Genomic DNA, 19,349 nt, shown 5'->3' with positions numbered 1-19,349 from the left:
TTGGCTTGAACCGGATGGGTTTGGATTCAAAGGCCGGTGTCAGTCAGGGGTCCAACTCTTTATTCATATTCATATTACCCTATAACTTAAAATACAAGGTCGGTGGTCAATCATGAGCCCGACTTTAACCCTTCAACTTTTTATTTGAACATGTTTGGTCCTTTTCTCCACATATCTCTACGACACTATGCATCCGTCTCTTTCTTTCTTTTACTGCTTGCCTAACAAACACTCTCCTCTGTCTCTCATCTCTCTTTCTCTACAACGCTAATCAGTGGCTCTTTATCCGTTACCGGAAAGCCCTTTATTCGACGAAATAGGTGTTTACTGGTGGTTTTTTTTCACAAATATGATACTATGAAATTTAAAACCTTAATTACCTTTTCGTCGCCTGTTGAGTTCGTCGCACGGGAACAACAGCAGGAATTCCTTTGGCTTCTACCATCGTTGTGAACAGTAAAAGAGTGTAACTGGTGCTGGGTTGCGATTGACAAGGGGGTTACAGAGAGAGCAACCCAGGTTTCTACTTTTTCCCCAATTTCAGTTAATTCTTCTTTTTTGTGGTTTTTTTTTTTTTCGTTTAGTTTCGCGATGTCTTGCTTGAGCACAACGATGGTCGAACCTTAGACCAAATACGATCGCAATCTAACTTGATTTCGTACCAGAACATGAAGCTCTGGTTTGATTACTTATTATTCATGCTTATCTAAAATGTTATGAGTTCGAAATTCTGAGATGTGGAAATTTAATCTTGGAAAACGTTGGATTGTTATAGAGAGGAATAGGTGATGATGTTATTTCAGGAGAAGATGGTTAACAATACAAATAAAAGGATAAATGTGTAATTCAGGGGTTCAATCTGGGTATAGAGCAACTATCTTATTTGTCAGCCACAAATATATTGAGACTTTTGAAGTCAAAGAGACTCTTTTTGAAAACTCTTATAGAGGAAGATTCTCAATCTTTTAGATATAAAGTTAAGAAGATTTTAGTTTTACTTAATTAACAAAAGAGTAAAATCATGGTAATGGGTCAAATTAATCAAATTTAGAGAGAAAAAAAGGTGTGACTTTAATGTGATTTGTCTACATAAACCTTTATTTCCATGTTTTTGGTTGCCTAGCTATGTTTGCCAAAACACAGTATGATGATGATTTTTAATTTTGTAAGTCCAAAATTTGGTTGAATACTCTTGATGAATTGATTTTGTTAAGTAGGCCCATGGATTGCAGCTTTAGTTTAATTTTTCACCAAATTGGATTATATTATAGGGTTTTGTTTCATGGAAAGAACCAAGCATGAATTGAATGAAGCGATGGAATAATCTTTGTTTATCTATTTTTTGTATATAGCGATATGCTAGGTCGTATACATTAAGAACACGCTTTGGGTGAATTCGACCTATTTCACCAGTTTGACCCATTAGGCCCATTTTTAGTTAAGAAGTCTTTTAATATTTATTCATCTAACATTCATTATTCTAAATGGAAGATCCAAGTATTTGGATCCTTGATCACAACTGTCATGAAGCCATCTTCACCATCAATGATAATTCTTAAATTTAAAAACTATAGAAGCGATTAGTACCTTTTGTTAATAGAAGTGTATTATAATTATGTTAAACACGGTTGTGCTCCATTGCAGGCATGTGATGCAGCCATCTCTAAGCTAGACACGCTTGGCGAGGATTCTTGCAAAGATGGTTCGTTGCATCTTACCATGCTTGCTTACGAAAGCTTCTCACTATGCCCTGTAGTATGATGACTATTTGTGATAATTTGATTATATGTGCAGTAGTAACATGGAGCATTGCTCCCATTGCTTGAGTCATCAATGTTTTGCTTAATGCCCAACCACCATCAAGAGTGAACAGAGTATAAGTATACTTTTGGTTATCAGATGTAACAGGAGTTTACTTTTGGTATTACAGTTATATGAGTTTGTAGTCTCATGTTGATTATCCGTTTTCCCTGCCGCAACGCGCGGGCGGGTGTAAATACTAGTTCATAAACTAAAATAAATCACAAAACCGGTACTTTTATAATGTAACTATTTAGACTTCGGGGAGTGGGGGCGGTGGTTGGTGTGGGAAGCCCTCCAACGGCAGCTACTTCATTTTGGATTGGGCTTGGGCTTGGGCATGGCGTTGTCCCTTTGGCTTGGGAATTTTGTCTGGCGGTGGCAGAGTGACTTGGCTGACTTTGGTTGGCTGGTTGGCTACTTTAATTAAAAAAATTCACATGGCTGGCTACGCCAAGCTAAGCCACGCCACGCCACGCTACAGTCCACACCCCTCATTTTCACCATAAGCTTCTGGATCTCACCCTCGCCATGTGTCGAGCAATGCCTCCCAACCCAAGCCCCTCCACTCCTCGCAGTCTTATGTGTTGCGAGGCGTTAAACTGAATGTTTCTCAATCAATTAAAAAGAACACTATCATAGGTTCTGCTAGAAAAAGAAAAGCTAGAACGACGGCTGAAGCTGCAAAAATCCCGCCACGAGGGGCAATTGGATCCACACAACAACTTTGAGAGATAGACTGAGCTTACATCCATGGGCGGACCCACATAGAGCGGGTCGGGGTCCCCGGACCCCAATGTTTTTAAAAAACTTAGTGGATCCAGTATATTAAATTTTATAAGGACCTCATAAATATAATTAGGTGGACACCATAAAAATAAAAGGAAAGCTAGTGTCTCCTCTTTACCAACAAGAGGTCATGGGTTCATTCCATTTCAGGGAAGGACGACGTACTGTGATACTGATCATTTTTGTTTTCATTTTCTTTTTTATTTTTTTCAATCTAATTCAAGGCTCGCTCTGACCTGACCCGAACGAGGACCGACCCGAAAATTTTAACGTTTTGTTATGAAAATTTTAAACCGAAAAATTACAAGTTTTGTCCTTTATCTTTATACCACTTTTCAGGCGGTGTCCTTTTTAATGAATGTTGACAGGCGGTGTCCTTTACTTGGTATTTTGTTGCAAGTTTAGTCCTTTACACCCAACCCAGTTAAAAACCCTGTTAATTGTTGACAGGCGGTGTCCTTTACTAGGTATTTTGTTACAAGTTTAGTCCTTTACCTAGGTATTTTGTTGCAAGTTTAGTCCTTTACCTAGGTATTTTGTTGCAAGTTTAGTCCTTTACACCCAACAATTAACATGGTTTTTTAACTGGGTTGGGTGTAAAGGACTAAACTTGCAACAAAATACCTAGTAAAGGACACCATCTGTCAACATTCGTTAAAAAGGACACCGCCTGAAAAATGGTATAAAGACAAAGGACAAAACTTGTAATTTTTCCAATTTTAAACACAAAAAATGGACCCCATTGAAAAAAATCTTGGGTCCGCCACTGCTTACGTCATCTTCTTCGATACGTTGTTTCAGACCTGCACATCATAGCCGAAAAACGTTAGAATGGGACCAAAGACCGGGGTCTCTGGACGTTGCCTCGTCGACGGCAACACTGTAATTTAGAGTTGGGGACACAAATGTAATTTGTCAGGACCAATTAAAACATGAATAAAAATTAAATATGGTCAACCAATTAAAACACAACATTTCCATAGTTTTGCTAAAAAAAACTAAAACGATGACAATACTATAAATTTGAACTGATGGCAAAGTTGTAATTTGGAGCTGGGAGTAAAATCGTAATTTGTCAAAAGCTAAAGCGATAACAATACTGTAACACCCCGCGTTTCGAAAGTCAAAGTCAAAGTCAAGAGTGAAGTCAAAGGAAGAAAAGATTGCTAATTGTGATCTGTCACTCTTTGCTCTAATCCTGTTTTGACTTCTTTGACTCGTAGGTAGTCTATTTGCTTTGCTGCATTAGTTGTATTATGTGGAGTACTTGTTAATAATCGAGGTTTAATCGCTATTTATCGCATGTTTTTATCACTTTATCGCCTATCGCGATCGCATTCGCAACTCGAATTATGTGTTCTGGATATTGTTTTACGTGTGTGTGCCTCTTATGTGTTACTTGTGCATGCTTATTTATGTTTATGTTGTGGTGAATAATCGAAACGCATCGCAATCGAGTCGCAGACGTTAAACGCAAGTTAAGTTAGGATGATTGTATGTTGATATAGTAGTTGGGATTACAAGTAATTTGAATAGGGGACTCTATCGCATCGCAGCGCTCGTCACGCATATCGAAACCGCAAAACTCGTCGCGCCAAACACTCCACTCGAGTGGCCAGCCGACCGCGCTGCCACCCGATCGACCAGCCACCCTCCTCCACTTTTCCCCACTTTCCTTTTTGGGAAACCCTATAAATACCTCCTGTCACATCACAAACTTACCTTTTCTGCACCTCTCGTCCGACCAGCGCTTCTTGCCCTCATTTCTTCAGATTTCTCGCGATTCTTGTAAGTTTTCCACCTAAATCTTGTACTTTCTTGATCTACACGCACTCCTACACCTTTCTATCTTTTGAATCTTAACTTTTAACCGTGAAATCACTAGATTCAAGGTGTTCTAGGATGATGTCATCATGGTGTTCTTAGGAACTTCATGTTTTGGCTTCAATCCACCAAGAACAACTTAGATCTGAACGGTTTCCATACAAATAAACAAAGATCTTGCATAGATCTAAACATATTCATGATGAAAAGGGATTGAAAGATGGTTTCTAACTTTCTTTCAACTCTTTTACACTCAATGCACTCAAAACCGATGGAATCGGATCTCGTTCTGACCTCTACTCGTTCTTAGTGTTGTGTTAACTCAAGATCTAAATTCTATCCACGAGACCACCGATTTCGGGCTAAACATGAACAACCGTCTTGAACAGGTTAACCGGTTGAACTAGGGTGATTCCTGTTCGATCGGGTCACTTGGGTCAAAATGGGGTTCTGTTGATTAGCACGTTGTCACACCGTCTCGATAAAACTACGAAACTATCAAAACAACCAAGTGTAAGACGATCAGGTCGACCAGGACGGATTGTCGTCCGATCGGACTGCCGTCCGATTGGATTGCCACCCGCTCAGGTTGCCACCCGATCGGCTTGCACCTTGGCCCCACACTTAAACTATATTTCAAATTTCAAGAGTTTTGAACATTGAACGGATTGTCGCCCGATCGGGTTGCCACCCGATCGACCGACCATCCGACTCTTTGATGTTTTGAACTCAACACTTAACCAATTTTCAACGTGTTCATACATAAACAAGGATCAACGGATTGCCACCCGATCGGACTACAATCCGATCAAGTGACAAGCTGCTGTGAACTTGTTCTCACTAAAGTGTCCAACCAATCGGATTGTCGCCCGATCAAACGACTGATTCGATCGACCGACCTGAAAGGTAGAGATACTTCTCTGTTTTCAAAATGCTACAACGAAAACTTCAAAAGGCAAACCATCATACACAAACACATCCTTCCCAAACGAGGTAACAATCTACTCGAAAGGTCACCCGATCGGATGACCATCTGAGCGGATTGTCACCCGATCGACCGGCTACCCGATCGGATTGTCACCTGATCGGATTACCATCCGATCCATTGACACCTCTCACCATTTACGTATCGCTTATCGTTTATGCTATTGTTCTGACCAGATTAATCTCACTCTAGCGCCCCCTTCAATCCATCATCGCTGTGAGTATACTCGAACCCTTTTTGCTTTGGCACTTTTGGGTGTTACATACGTTACCTATATTCAAATCACATCAATCACACAACGCAAACACTATTTAAAAGCTAACCGTTACTGCATGTTGTACGTGACTCAATGAATGCTTGTTTGTTATGTTTACACGTGGATTGCTGTCTACCTGCCTTAGCAACGATAGTACTATAGTTTGGACTCAGCACCTGTTCACTTAGGGGTTGTTAAGGACAATTAATCACATGAGTCACAGCGGTGATCATGCATTACGAACTGCCTTGGGCAGTCAACCCGCAGTCATTGGTATTGATAGGATCATGTCGATAACTTACGTGCTTCATTTGACGCTGTGTACGTGCTGGTTATGCGTAAACGATTTCGAACTCTATTATGCTACGTCAAACTTGTATGCTCACCTTTACACTATGTGTATTGACTTTTACTTTAACGTATGTGGCAGGTGTTTAAGATGCTTATTTGCTTGGATTGCTGTGAAATCGAGGCTAGGAAATAGTCTAGAAACAAAGACAATTTATTTTTATTTATTTAAATCTGAGTTGTCGGAACATTTTTTATTATTTGAAGAATATCTTTGTCTGTAATAACTAGATTATCTTATGGGTTATGGTATGGGACATAATATTTAAACTATTTGGTAATTTAGTCATTATGGAATTTCTTTAAACAATCTGTGATACAAACCTGTGGATTGGCCCATATTTTGTATGAAGCTCCAGCTGGGTATTTGACCCGTTTAATTATTAGTGAGAATGAGTTTTGGGGGGAACAGTTTTAGGAGCAAGTAGTGGGGCAGTTAGTTCTAATCTTATTAATATCTCTGTCTCATTTAGATTAGGGGTCGATGTTTATTTTATAAAAATTAGGGTTTTTTACCTTTAAATTGGAGACATAATCCTTCTCGAATTGGATTACTATCTATGAATTCCGTTGTTCAATTATTTTGATTTTCTGGGTTCTATCAATGGTTCCATTGCCGGGAAATCGAATGGTGCTTACAACCCGGAATTTAGCGGATCAACTCGCAATCATTGCAGCACGATTAGACGGCATTCTTGCATCTTTGAGAGATGTTGTTGACGAAATTAAAGCTCAGGTGATTGAAGATGGTTGTAACAGTGAAGAATCAGACGAAGATGGTTGTTACAGTGAAGAAATGGATAGTGATTTGAAGAACACGGTGGAGAAGGATGAAGGACCGAATGATCTTCATGAAGAACTGATGAAGGCTAACGTTTTTATCCAGAAACCTAGAACCGAGTGTTATATTGTTCGCCTTGCCCTAGAAAACGAGTCCCAGATCTATTCATCTAAGCGCAGCAGAAGTCTTGCATGGAGCCCAAGCCCAAAACCTATTTCAGACTATACTAAAAATGTCGCTCAGCATGTTACCCACAACCCTACACCCCAATGTCCGCTTTTCCACAAACTCAGCCTTGTCAACATCTTTAAGAAACTGCCATCTAGCTCTTGTGGATCTTATCGCATCATTCTGGTCTCCCATGTATCCTGGCTGAAACCCGCAAGGGTTCAAGTTCCCGCAACGCCTTTAGCTTCTCCACCGACTACCAAAGATTGGGAATTTGATTTTCAACCTCGGTCTATAATTGAATGGCTTATTGCTTGGCACAACAGTTCCCTTGTTTCCGACTTGAGGACAAGTCGGATTTTGGGGCAGGATGTATTGATACAAACGTGTGGATTGGCCCATATTTTGTATGAAGCTCTAGCTGGGTATTTGGCCCGTTTAATTATTAGTGGGAATGAGTTTTGGGGGGAACAGTTTTAGGAGCAAGTAGTGGGGCAGTTAGTTCTAATCTTATTAATATCTCTGTCTCATTTAGATTAGGGGTCGATGTTTATTTTATAAAAATTAGGGTTTTTTACCTTTAAATTGGAGACATAATCCTTCTCGAATTGGATTACTATCTATGAATTCCGTTGTTAAATTATTTTAATTTTCTGGGTTCTATCAATCTGTTTCGCCGCGCCCCGATGATTCCGCTATTGGTTGGGGTGTGACAAATACTTTAATTTAAACCTGAGCAAAATCACAATTTTGAACTAAGGCAGATTCGTAATTTTAAACTCGGGGTAAAATTGTAATTTATCTGGGTCAATAGGGGGTGTCATATTATCATATAGCAGCCTGACACTATTTCCCCATGTAGCTTTTGTAGTATATATAAATATAAATGTGTGGCAAATGCTTAGAATTTACAGGATAAAATGGTCGGTCACGTATCTGTCTTAACTTGATTACGCAAATGCTTAGAATTCACAGGATAAAATGGTCGGTCACATATCTGTCTTAACTTGTATTTCTTTTGTTTTGTTGAATGAAATGGTTGTTTAATATTTTTATTGTAGTTGTGTTAACAACGTAAATTTTGATGATGAAATTAAACTCATACGCAAATATGACTCACGTATATCTTGTAATATTTGCATGTCTAGTAGTTAGTGGTGTTCATATTTAATGTATTAAGTTAAAACATCAGACATGTATATAAACCAATTTCATAATCCATCTAAGCATATAAATAAAAGAGGCCCATATGAATTGGTCAAATTTAATATATTATGTAGTTACTGAAGTTTGAGTATGAGTATTATAACTTTTTAGACACATTGACAAAAATTATAATCTAATCTTATATTTTAGAATGGATGGAGGCATGGACCAACACGTTAGATTATGAGTTTAGTGCATTACATCTAGTTAAAACAAAAAATGCAAAACTCTAGATGAACAAAAATGTTACTAACATAACTTAATGATAAACATAAGTTGAATAAGTCATATTAAAGCCAATGTTACACATTTAACGTAATAAAACAAAACATGTGAGATAAGTAGCTTTGAAATGAAACTTGTTCAAAAAGTTGGATACTTTTAAGCAAAAATTAGTGCAAATATATATAGATATATATTTTCAAATAGATAAAATAAAAAAAGTAACAGTTTTATACTGTGTAGAAACTAATTAATCAATTTATGCTATATTTCGTCTATGTTTGTGTCACAACCCCCGATCCCTATCTCCCGGGAACGGGCGGCCGTGAGCCAGTTTCGGTGGTATCACATTTTATTTATTCAATTTGGCAGCGGAAATTTTCATCAGGATCGTAGTTAGGAAATATTTTAATCAGAGTAAACCACCATGTTTTATAATATTAAACATATGGGTAAAAACCCAAGTTTTCAATACACACGTTTCATAGGAATAAATCCTATTTATTTAATAAAAACATCCATTTTATTCTTAGGTAACTTTATTGCCACTTTTCCAAGCCTTCAGTGCTGTCCAGCTGGCTTCTATTTGGCTTTCACATATTGTTACCTGAAACGCGTTTTAAAAACATTTTGTCAGTGGGAAATACTGGTGAGTGAATCCCAGTTTAATCAAGTTTAAATAAAAATTCACAGTGAACAGTATTGAGGGCGCATCCGCAATTACATTTGTTTCCAAGTTATATCAATTACCACCACACGGTACTGTCGTTCCGACTTATGGTCATGTTACTCCTTTACCAGGTGGTAACAAATTTTGTATACAAAACCCCAAATTTACCGACTGTAATTGTATTCTTACAAATACTCAATAACTGTTATTCGCATGGAAATTTAAGGTTTTGTAAAAACAGTTAACAGAAAGATTTACAAAAAGTGGATCAACTCACATTGCTGTCTTAGGTGATTCTTTAGGGTTTCCTGGTGAATATCTATAATTTACACAAATGCACGTGTGTTAGTATAATAACCCATTTTAACATTAGTAATACCCTCCCCGAGACGGCATTCCAACGACTACGTCGGGCAGAACCACGACAGCCGTTACGGAACCCTAGATCAATCGGGCAGCGTATCTAATACGTCTCCAGGGGTTATAATACTTACATCGTAGCAGAACCTCGCTATTTTAGGGGGTATTGGACTCGGGTATAATGCCCACTATTTAAAAGCTAGAGAGAAAGAAAGAAAAGTGAACGAAATGGACTGAAGGCCGTTGCCTTCTATTTATAGTTGTGAAATCGCGTCCCCACGCGGCCCGCGTGAAGATTGGCCAGGCCTTACGCGGCCCGCGTTGACCCAAAGTCAACGTATAGCTTGTTCCGGTCATCATCTAGGGTTGACACGAGTTGGACACGTGGCCGCACCGGGTCACGCCACAATTCCGGACACTCGCGGCCCGCATGGACTTAACCCACCATGTACGCGGCCCGCATCAACTTGTGTTTTAGGAAAAATCTGGTTAAACACTCTCGCGGCCCGCGTTAACTTGAGGTGAGGCCCTACACGGCCCGCCTCAACTTAAAGATTATTGTTTTTATTTGTTTTATATAATATAATCTATTTTGGGGCTCGGTTTTCACATACGGAGTACATATAAAGACACATAGATACATTTAAAGATATATTAGGGTATCGGAATTATTATGAGGATGTCGGTTTTACCGAGGGTTGTTATATCCTCCCCACCTTGTTTTAGAGCTTGTCCTCGAGATCTACTGAAACAAGTGTGGATATTTCTTTTGCATTTCGGATTCAAGCTCCCACGTGTACTCAGGTCCTCTTTTGGAATTCCATTTCACTTTGACCAGAACTATTCTTTTATGTTTGAGATTCTTAATTTTCCTATCTTCAATTTGCAGAGGCTTCTCCACAAACTTGAGTTGTTCATTAACCTCTATATCCTTAAGAGGTACTACGAGTGATTTATCAGCTAAACACTTTTTGAGATTAGATACATGAAATACATCATGTATTCCTGCCATTTCCTCTGGCAGTTGTAGCTGATAGGCTACCGGTCCTATTCTTTTAAGAATTTTGAAAGGTCCAATATACCTGGGACTAAGCTTTCCTCTCTTGATGAATCTTACCACTCCTTTCCAGGGAGAGACTTTCAATAATACTTTATCTCCCACTTGAAATTCTAATGGTTTGCGTCTGTTGTCGGCATAACTCTTTTGTCGATCACGTGCTGTTTTCAGTCGTTCCTTGACTTGAATGATTTTATCAGTTGTTTCTTGTACTACTTCAGGTCCAGATAATTGTTTTTCTCCAATTTCTGCCCAACAGACTGGGGTTCTGCACTTTCGTCCGTAAAGTGCTTCGAATGGTGCAACATTGATACTTGTGTGATAGCTGTTATTATAAGAAAATTCTATTAAAGGTAAGTGTTCGTCCCAATTACCTCCAAAATCAATTACACAAGCTCTAAGCATGTCCTCCATTGTCTGAATTGTCCTTTCGCTTTGTCCGTCTGTTTGAGGATGATACGCGGTGCTTAGATTTAGCCTGGTTCCCATTGCTCTTTGGAAACTTGACCAAAAATGAGAAGTAAAACGGCTATCTCTATCAGAAACAATTGATAAAGGAATGCCATGTAATGAAACAATTTCATTTACATATAATTTGGCTAATTGTTCCATACTAAAGGTTTCCTTCATTGGTAAGAAATGAGCTGACTTGGTTAATCTATCTACAATCACCCAGATTGTATCATTACCTTTCTTTGTTTTAGGCAATTTGGTAACAAAATCCATTGTTATCAATTCCCATTTCCAAACGGGTATTTCTAATTGCTGTAACAAACCTGAGGGTTTCTGATGTTCAGCTTTAACTTGTGAGCAAGTTAAACATTTAGAAACATAAGCTGCTACATCCTTTTTCATTCCTATCCACCAGAAATTTTTCCTTAAATCCTGGTACATTTTATCATTTCCTGGATGCATCGTATATTTAGACTTATGAGCTTCTTCTAATATACGGTGACGTAAATTTCCTAATTTAGGTATCCACATTCTCTTTTTATGGAACCTCCAAATTCCATCTGTTCCTTGTTCTAATTCCTTAATCATTCCTTTTAATTTTTCAGTATCCTCCTTGATTACTGATTCTTGTACTTTTCTAATTTGATTGTTTAAATCTACTTGTAGATTTAATTTAAGAGAACGTACCCTTTTTGGCTTTTCGTGATATTTTCGACTTAAAGCATTAGCCACCACATTTGCTTTTCCTGCATGATATTGGATATCGCAATCATAATCACTAAGTAATTCCATCCAGCGTCTCTGTCTCATATTCAACTCTTTTTGCCCGAAGACATATCTTAAACTTTTATGATCAGTGAATATGGTAAACTTACTACCATAAAGATAATGTCTCCAAATCTTAAGGGCAAAAATTATAGCTCCTAATTCCAAATCATGGGTCGAATAATTTCCTTCATGACTCTTAAGCTGTCTGGATGCATAAGCTATAACCTTTTGACGTTGCATTAATACGCATCCATAACCTAACTTAGAAGCATCACAAAAGACTACAAAGTCTTCAGTTCCTTCTGGTAATGCTAGTATCGGTGTATGGGTTAATCTTTGCTTAAGAATTCTAAAGGCTTCTTCTTGTTTTGGTCCCCATTCAAATCTAACAGATTTACAGGTTAACTTAGTTAAAGGAATGGCTATTCTAGAAAAATCTCGAATAAATCTTCTATAATAACCGGCCAATCCTAAGAAACTTCTAACTTCAGTTGGTGACTCTGGGGTTTTCCATTTGGTAATTGCCTCGATTTTCGTTGGATCTACATGAATTCCTTCATGATTCACCAAATGTCCGAGAAATTGCACTTGTTTTAACCAAAACTCGCATTTTGAAAACTTAGCATAAAGCTTTTCTTTTCTCAATAAACTTAAAAGTAAGTGCAAGTGTTTTGCATGCTCATCTTTGCTTTTAGAATAAATGAGAATATCATCTATGAAGACAATTATGAATTTATCCAAATATGGCTTACATATTCGGTTCATCATGTCCATAAATGCGGCTGGGGCATTGGTTAAACCAAATGGCATGACAGTAAATTCATAATGACCATACCTTGTTCTAAATGCGGTTTTAGGAATATCCTCTTCCTGTACCTTTAATTGATGATATCCTGATCTTAAATCGATTTTAGAGAAAAATCGAGCTCCTTGAAGTTGATCAAACAAATCATCGATCCTCGGTAATGGGTACCGATTCTTAATCGTGACTCTGTTCAATTCCCGGTAGTCAATGCACATACGCATTGATCCGTCCTTCTTTTTAACAAATAAAATCGGCGCTCCCCATGGCGATGAGCTTGGCTGTATAAATCCCTTCTCTAACAACTCGTCTAGTTGTTTCTTCAGTTCTTGCATTTCAGCGGGTGCCAAACGGTAAGGTGTTTTGGCGATCGGTGCTGTTCCTGGTAACAGATGAATTCTGAATTCAACTTCCCTGTCTGGCGGTAGTCCTGGCAATTCTTCTGGAAAGACATCTGAAAATTGGGACACTACTGGAATATCTTTTACTTCTTTTCCTTTAGTGTTAGTGATTATTGAAATCAAATACACTATAGATCATTTTCTTATACAACTTGCAGTTTTCATCACAGAGATGAATTTAGTGGATCTAAAAGGTCTATCTCCTTTAATTGAGATCTTTTCACCTCTTGGTGATTTTAATTGAATTGTCTTTTGATCACATAAAATACTGGCTTTATTGGCTATTAACCAATCCATTCCTAATACTACATCAAATCCAACCAGATTCATTGGGTAAAGGTTTGCCATAAATTTTTGATTAAAAATTTCTATTCTTGCTCCCTGCAAGATTTCAGAAATCTTAACAGTTTCTCCATTTGCGGTTTCCACTAGACATTCTTGTGTTAGTTTAGTTAATGATTGATTTAGGAGTTTGCAAAATGAAGTATTAATAAAACTTTGGTTTGCACCAGAGTCAAATAATACTTTAGCAAAAATATCATTAACTAAAAACGTACCAGCAATTACGTCTGGAATCATCCTGGCTTCCTCTGTAGTTAGCACGAATGCTCTGGCATTTCTAGGGTTCTTGTTATTTGCAGCTGGGGTCAATTTTGGGCAGTTTGGCTTGATATGACCTTTTTCTCCACAATTGAAGCACATCCCATTAGTTGGTTTTCTTCTGCATGTCTCCTCCTTATGTCCTGGTGCTTTGCAGAAATTGCAGTAAGTAGAGCATCTTCCAGAATGCTTCTTTTTGCAGGATTTGCAGTATGGTGCAGAGGTAGAACCTACATTCCTACGATTGGAATTTCCAGAACGGAATTCTTGAGTAAGCCTTTGGGTTAGGTTTCTTCTCTGATCTTCTTCTCTAGTACGGATTAACTCATCTGTCAAGGTATTGGCTAGTTCTACAGCTTCCTCTATGGTTTGGGGTCTAGCGGCCTTGACTACATGTCTAATTTCTCCAATTAATCCCCAGATGTAACGGGAGATTAATACCGGTTCAGGTGATGCAAGGGTAGGTACTATCCTAGCATATTCAAAGAATGTGGTAGTATAACCCTTACTATCTACCCCGGTCATTCTTAGATTCAGAAACTTATTTGCTATCTGTTCTTTTTCATTGGGAGGGCAGAATTTCCTTTCTACCATGTTCTTGAATTCTTCCCATTCCATATTATAAATCCTATCACTTCCTCTGGATTGGAGGATAGTGTTCCACCATTCTAAGGCTGCATTTTTAAACAGATTTGAAGCAAACATTATTTTATCTTCTTCAGCACACTTGCTTATTTTCAGAACTGCCTCAGTTTTCTCTATCCAGCGTAAAGCTGCAATGGGTCCTTCATTGCCCGAGAATTCTATTGGTTTGCAGGACCAGAATTCCTTGTAAGAACAACCATGTGGCATGGTTCTTCTTCTTTTGGGAACGGGCGCTTGAAGTATGGGTCCATTGTTCACGCTGTTTTCGGGTTCAGTTGGTCGCTTACTGCTATGCTTACTTTTATTATTCGCTTCCTGAACTGTTTGAATAATAAAGGGCATTGCATCTATAATTCCCTGTGCCACAATATGCTGAACGGCACTATTATCCATTTGATTTCCGTTGTTATTATTGTCCGAATTCTCATTAACCACGTTAATGTTACTCTGGTTATCGTTATTCAGATTTTCTTGATTTCACGCGTCGGCCATCTGAATTTTAGACATTTACCAAATATTAATATCACAAATAATATTTATGTATAGCCAATCACATGACACGCACTTTTTAACCAAAAGCGTCGAGCATTGCGACTTTTACTCTTTTTATATAGTATGCATCAGTACACACCAGTACAGAAATAAAAATTACAGTACCGACTGAAATGCAAATCTACAATACTAATAGTATGCATCCGTAGTTTTTTTTTTTTTTTTTCTAACACATACACACATATATTATTTTATTATTATTATTATTACTGTTTCTACCATCACCTTTACTGATATGGATTCATCCAAAAATCCATATTACGCTCATCGTATTTCCATACGAGGCGTTCTCCCACCTGTCGCATACGATCACTGCTTTCTAAAATTTCCTCCCCAAAAGTCCTAAGTTCCTGGACATTTTCTGCACTCATTGGGGGTGCAGGTTCTAGGACTGGGTTTGGAAACTGAGGTATGGGTTCCTGATACGGAGGCATAGGGGCCTGGTACGGGTATGGATTCTCTAAAATTTCCCTAACGTATGCATCACTAATGTTGTAGGGATCTTGAGGATCTAACCCTGGATAAGCTCCTAAGTTGGGTATTGGCACATTTTCCTGAATTGGGTTTTGTTGCACGTAGTCCCTAACATCGTCCCACCAGGGGTCGTAGTTGTTTGGGTCTAGAGGATCAGGTGCAGGTACCCTAGGTATTTCTTCCGGGTTGAGATCAGGCATTTCTATCTGGTCTTCTACTTCCATGGGTTGATCAGGATTTTGTGGTTGGGGTGCTAGCATTTGTTCCAGGTTTGGGTCGGCAGCAGTGGTTGCTAAAATATGGATATTAGCGATACCCCTATTGAGCATATCCTGATTATAAGCATCAGTTTCTCTTTTTGCTGCGGCTAACACTCGCTGTTCCTGTAACTTTTTCATTCTTTTCCTACGCTCGTGCGCTCCCCTACTGAACCATCCCCTCTTTTTCTGAGGAAATGGCTCTTCAGACTGAGCCTTAAACACAAAGATCCCTTCTTCTGTGTCAGCAGAATACCCTGAGAGGGCAGGCTGAGAAGAGGAGGTGCCTTCGCTCCTAGGCGAACCAGACAGTTGACGATAGGCGTCAGAAGGTCCTTGGTCACTCATACTGTAAACTAACAAATAGTCAGATAACACAGAGCAAGAAATACAATTATACACGTATTTCCATAATTTATTTCCTAACACTTTGATGTCAGCAGAACACTTCTGTGGCTGAATCAGTGGCATAGCTCTGATACCACCTTCTGTCACAACCCCCGATCCCTATCTCCCGGGAACGGGCGGCCGTGAGCCAGTTTCGGTGGTATCACATTTTATTTATCCAATTTGGCAGCGGAAATTTTCATCAGGATCGTAGTTAGGAAATATTTTAATCAGAGTAAACCACCATGTTTTATAATATTAAACATATGGGTAAAAACCCAAGTTTTCAATACACACGTTTCATAGGAATAAATCCTATTTATTTAATAAAAACATCCATTTTATTCTTAGGTAACTTTATTGCCACTTTTCCAAGCCTTCAGTGCTGTCCAGCTGGCTTCTATTTGGCTTTCACATATTGTTACCTGAAACGCGTTTTAAAAACATTTTGTCAGTGGGAAATACTGGTGAGTGAATCCCAGTTTAATCAAGTTTAAATAAAAATTCACAGTGAACAGTATTGAGGGCGCATCCGCAATTACATTTGTTTCCAAGTTATATCAATTACCACCACACGGTACTGTCGTTCCGACTTATGGTCATGTTACTCCTTTACCAGGTGGTAACAAATTTTGTATACAAAACCCCAAATTTACCGACTGTAATTGTATTCTTACAAATACTCAATAACTGTTATTCGCATGGAAATTTAAGGTTTTGTAAAAACAGTTAACAGAAAGATTTACAAAAAGTGGATCAACTCACATTGCTGTCTTAGGTGATTCTTTAGGGTTTCCTGGTGAATATCTATAATTTACACAAATGCACGTGTGTTAGTATAATAACCCATTTTAACATTAGTAATACCCTCCCCGAGACGGCATTCCAACGACTACGTCGGGCAGAACCACGACAGCCGTTACGGAACCCTAGATCAATCGGGCAGCGTATCTAATACGTCTCCAGGGGTTATAATACTTACATCGTAGCAGAACCTCGCTATTTTAGGGGGTATTGGACTCGGGTATAATGCCCACTATTTAAAAGCTAGAGAGAAAGAAAGAAAAGTGAACGAAATGGACTGAAGGCCGTTGCCTTCTATTTATAGTTGTGAAATCGCGTCCCCACGCGGCCCGCGTGAAGATTGGCCAGGCCTTACGCGGCCCGCGTTGACCCAAAGTCAACGTATAGCTTGTTCCGGTCATCATCTAGGGTTGACACGAGTTGGACACGTGGCCGCACCGGGTCACGCCACAATTCCGGACACTCGCGGCCCGCATGGACTTAACCCACCATGTACGCGGCCCGCATCAACTTGTGTTTTAGGAAAAATCTGGTTAAACACTCTCGCGGCCCGCGTTAACTTGAGGTGAGGCCCTACACGGCCCGCCTCAACTTAAAGATTATTGTTTTTATTTGTTTTATATAATATAATCTATTTTGGGGCTCGGTTTTCACATACGGAGTACATATAAAGACACATAGATACATTTAAAGATATATTAGGGTATCGGAATTATTATGAGGATGTCGGTTTTACCGAGGGTTGTTATAGTTTGTATGTAAAATTACTAGATTAGATTTTGTTAAGTAATAAAGGGTATGTATATGCATTTACAACTCATTAACCAATATGTACAAATAATAATTGTAGCTTGGGTAGTTTTTTTCACTATAATATTTTAAAGTTTAGTCATGTACGTATTTTAGTAAAATCGATAAAAAGACTAATGGATCAACAATTCGATCTATTCATAAGCTTTACATGTTTGACTTAAAACTAACCGTTAAATAAAACTTATGTATAGATGGATGATGAATATTTAAGAGATGGACATGTTGGGAATCATGGTATCAAAATATTAGCGGAAGCGGTTTATATAATTTACCAAAAGCCGATTATATAAATTTGATTTATTAATCCGATTAATAAACATTCCCAATCAGGATCAAGGTTATACGCGTATAAACAAATAAACGGAATAAACAACCATAGAGGGTTTTAGTAATCAACCTTTGACGACTACACCGGAATTGTAACACGCGGGTTACAACGAATCCTCGCTAGTAGGAAGTTCACAACCGAGCACAAGATACCCGAGAGTAGAACCGGCCAAGAAGGAGGCGGCGGCGATGCTTGGTCGACGGCAAAAGAGTGGCGGCCAAGTTTAGGAGGGTGGCTAGGGTTTTGTGTTTTGTAAAAGTGTATCTAGGGTTTCCACCTTAAACATCCTTTTATAAAACTCAATCTTACATTAAGGCCCTTTAAGATTATACAATTATAATCCTCTTAATAATAATCTAATTAATATTAAGTCCCTCAGGTTTAAACTATTATTATTTCATAAATAATAATCTACCTACTCGTGAACATATACGATTCGTGTACCAACGTGTAACTCTTCGGATCGTACCGAGTTAGTTACGTTGACTTTAATTAAGATCGGACATACATATATCCAACAAGACATAGAGAAATGTTAGCTAGTGGCGGCCAAGTTTTTAGAAGCTATTTGTATGTTGGTCAGCTCGGCAAGTGTTACTAGCCATACAGTGGCGGATCTAGGATTCCGACCAAGGGGTAACGTGTTATAAATAAGCCGTAACGAAATCGAAAAAACGTCAAATTTTTCCAAATTTTACACTAATTTTTCCAATTTTTTTCTGACCAAGGGGTAGCGGAGGTTACCCGTACCAAAGAGGTAGTTCTGCCCCTGTAGCCATAAGCTTTGGAACATTCATAGCAATCACAATGTGGGTCAATAACCAGGTTACCAATTAACGTAGGAGCTAGCTACTGAAGTATAAATGATAGCTACTGAATAAATCTATTATTCAATTGTCCTCAATTTTTATATACATATATATACCATTAAATATTGAAAATTTGGTCTCTTTGTGTAATATTCTCAATCACACACCCCTAATTTTACTATTTTAACTTTGGTAATGACTCAATCCAGCCAGTCGTTAGTCCTCCGTCCAAGTTCCAAAACCCAAATGGACCATTAACCATTTGACATGGACACTACATGTGTTAGCACTTGAAGTGGTTCACATGGCCCCTTTGTACCTGTGCCCACCATTTGGTGGTTCTTGGTCTTTACCCAAGTCTACTCTGCCCGTACGACGTACGCACTTCTATTTAACCATTTCCATAATATCATTTCTTGCTAGTCCTTTTTTTTTCTATATTTATAAAGAAGTTTCACCCTTAAAAAACTTTACCACCACATTATTCCTCTTCTACATTTTTCTGTATTTATATATAATCAACTTCAATTAACGATTATTATTACTCTCAATTTTCATTTATAAAGTGCTTTGCCTTTCAATAAAAAAAAATAAGTAGGTTAGAATCCACGACTAAACAAGTGTATGTAATTGAGATTTGTATTGAAATGTTGTAAAATAAGAGGATTAAAAGGGAGCGGTATTTAAATAATCATATTTACATAAACTACCATGAATATTTACCTAATAGAACCTTTAACTAATCATAACTAATGTTGAATAAAATAAATATTAAATAACAGTAATAAAG

At 38.2% G+C, this 19,349-nt stretch overlaps 1 long non-coding RNA gene across 1 annotated transcript; it reads left to right on the top strand.

Moving 5' to 3' along the window:
- Positions 1–90: 90 nt before the first annotated feature.
- On the top strand, positions 91–1,948 carry LOC110938067. The gene is made up of 2 exons (XR_002591179.2): positions 91–519; positions 1,645–1,948. It is a non-coding gene; the product is annotated as an uncharacterized LOC110938067 (long non-coding RNA).
- The last annotated feature ends 17,401 nt before the right edge of the window (positions 1,949–19,349 follow it).

Source organism: Helianthus annuus, chromosome 4, assembly GCF_002127325.2.
Source record: "Helianthus annuus cultivar XRQ/B chromosome 4, HanXRQr2.0-SUNRISE, whole genome shotgun sequence".
NCBI classification, from domain to species: domain Eukaryota; kingdom Viridiplantae; phylum Streptophyta; class Magnoliopsida; order Asterales; family Asteraceae; genus Helianthus; species Helianthus annuus.
This window is presented reverse-complemented; position numbering and strand designations above follow the sequence as displayed.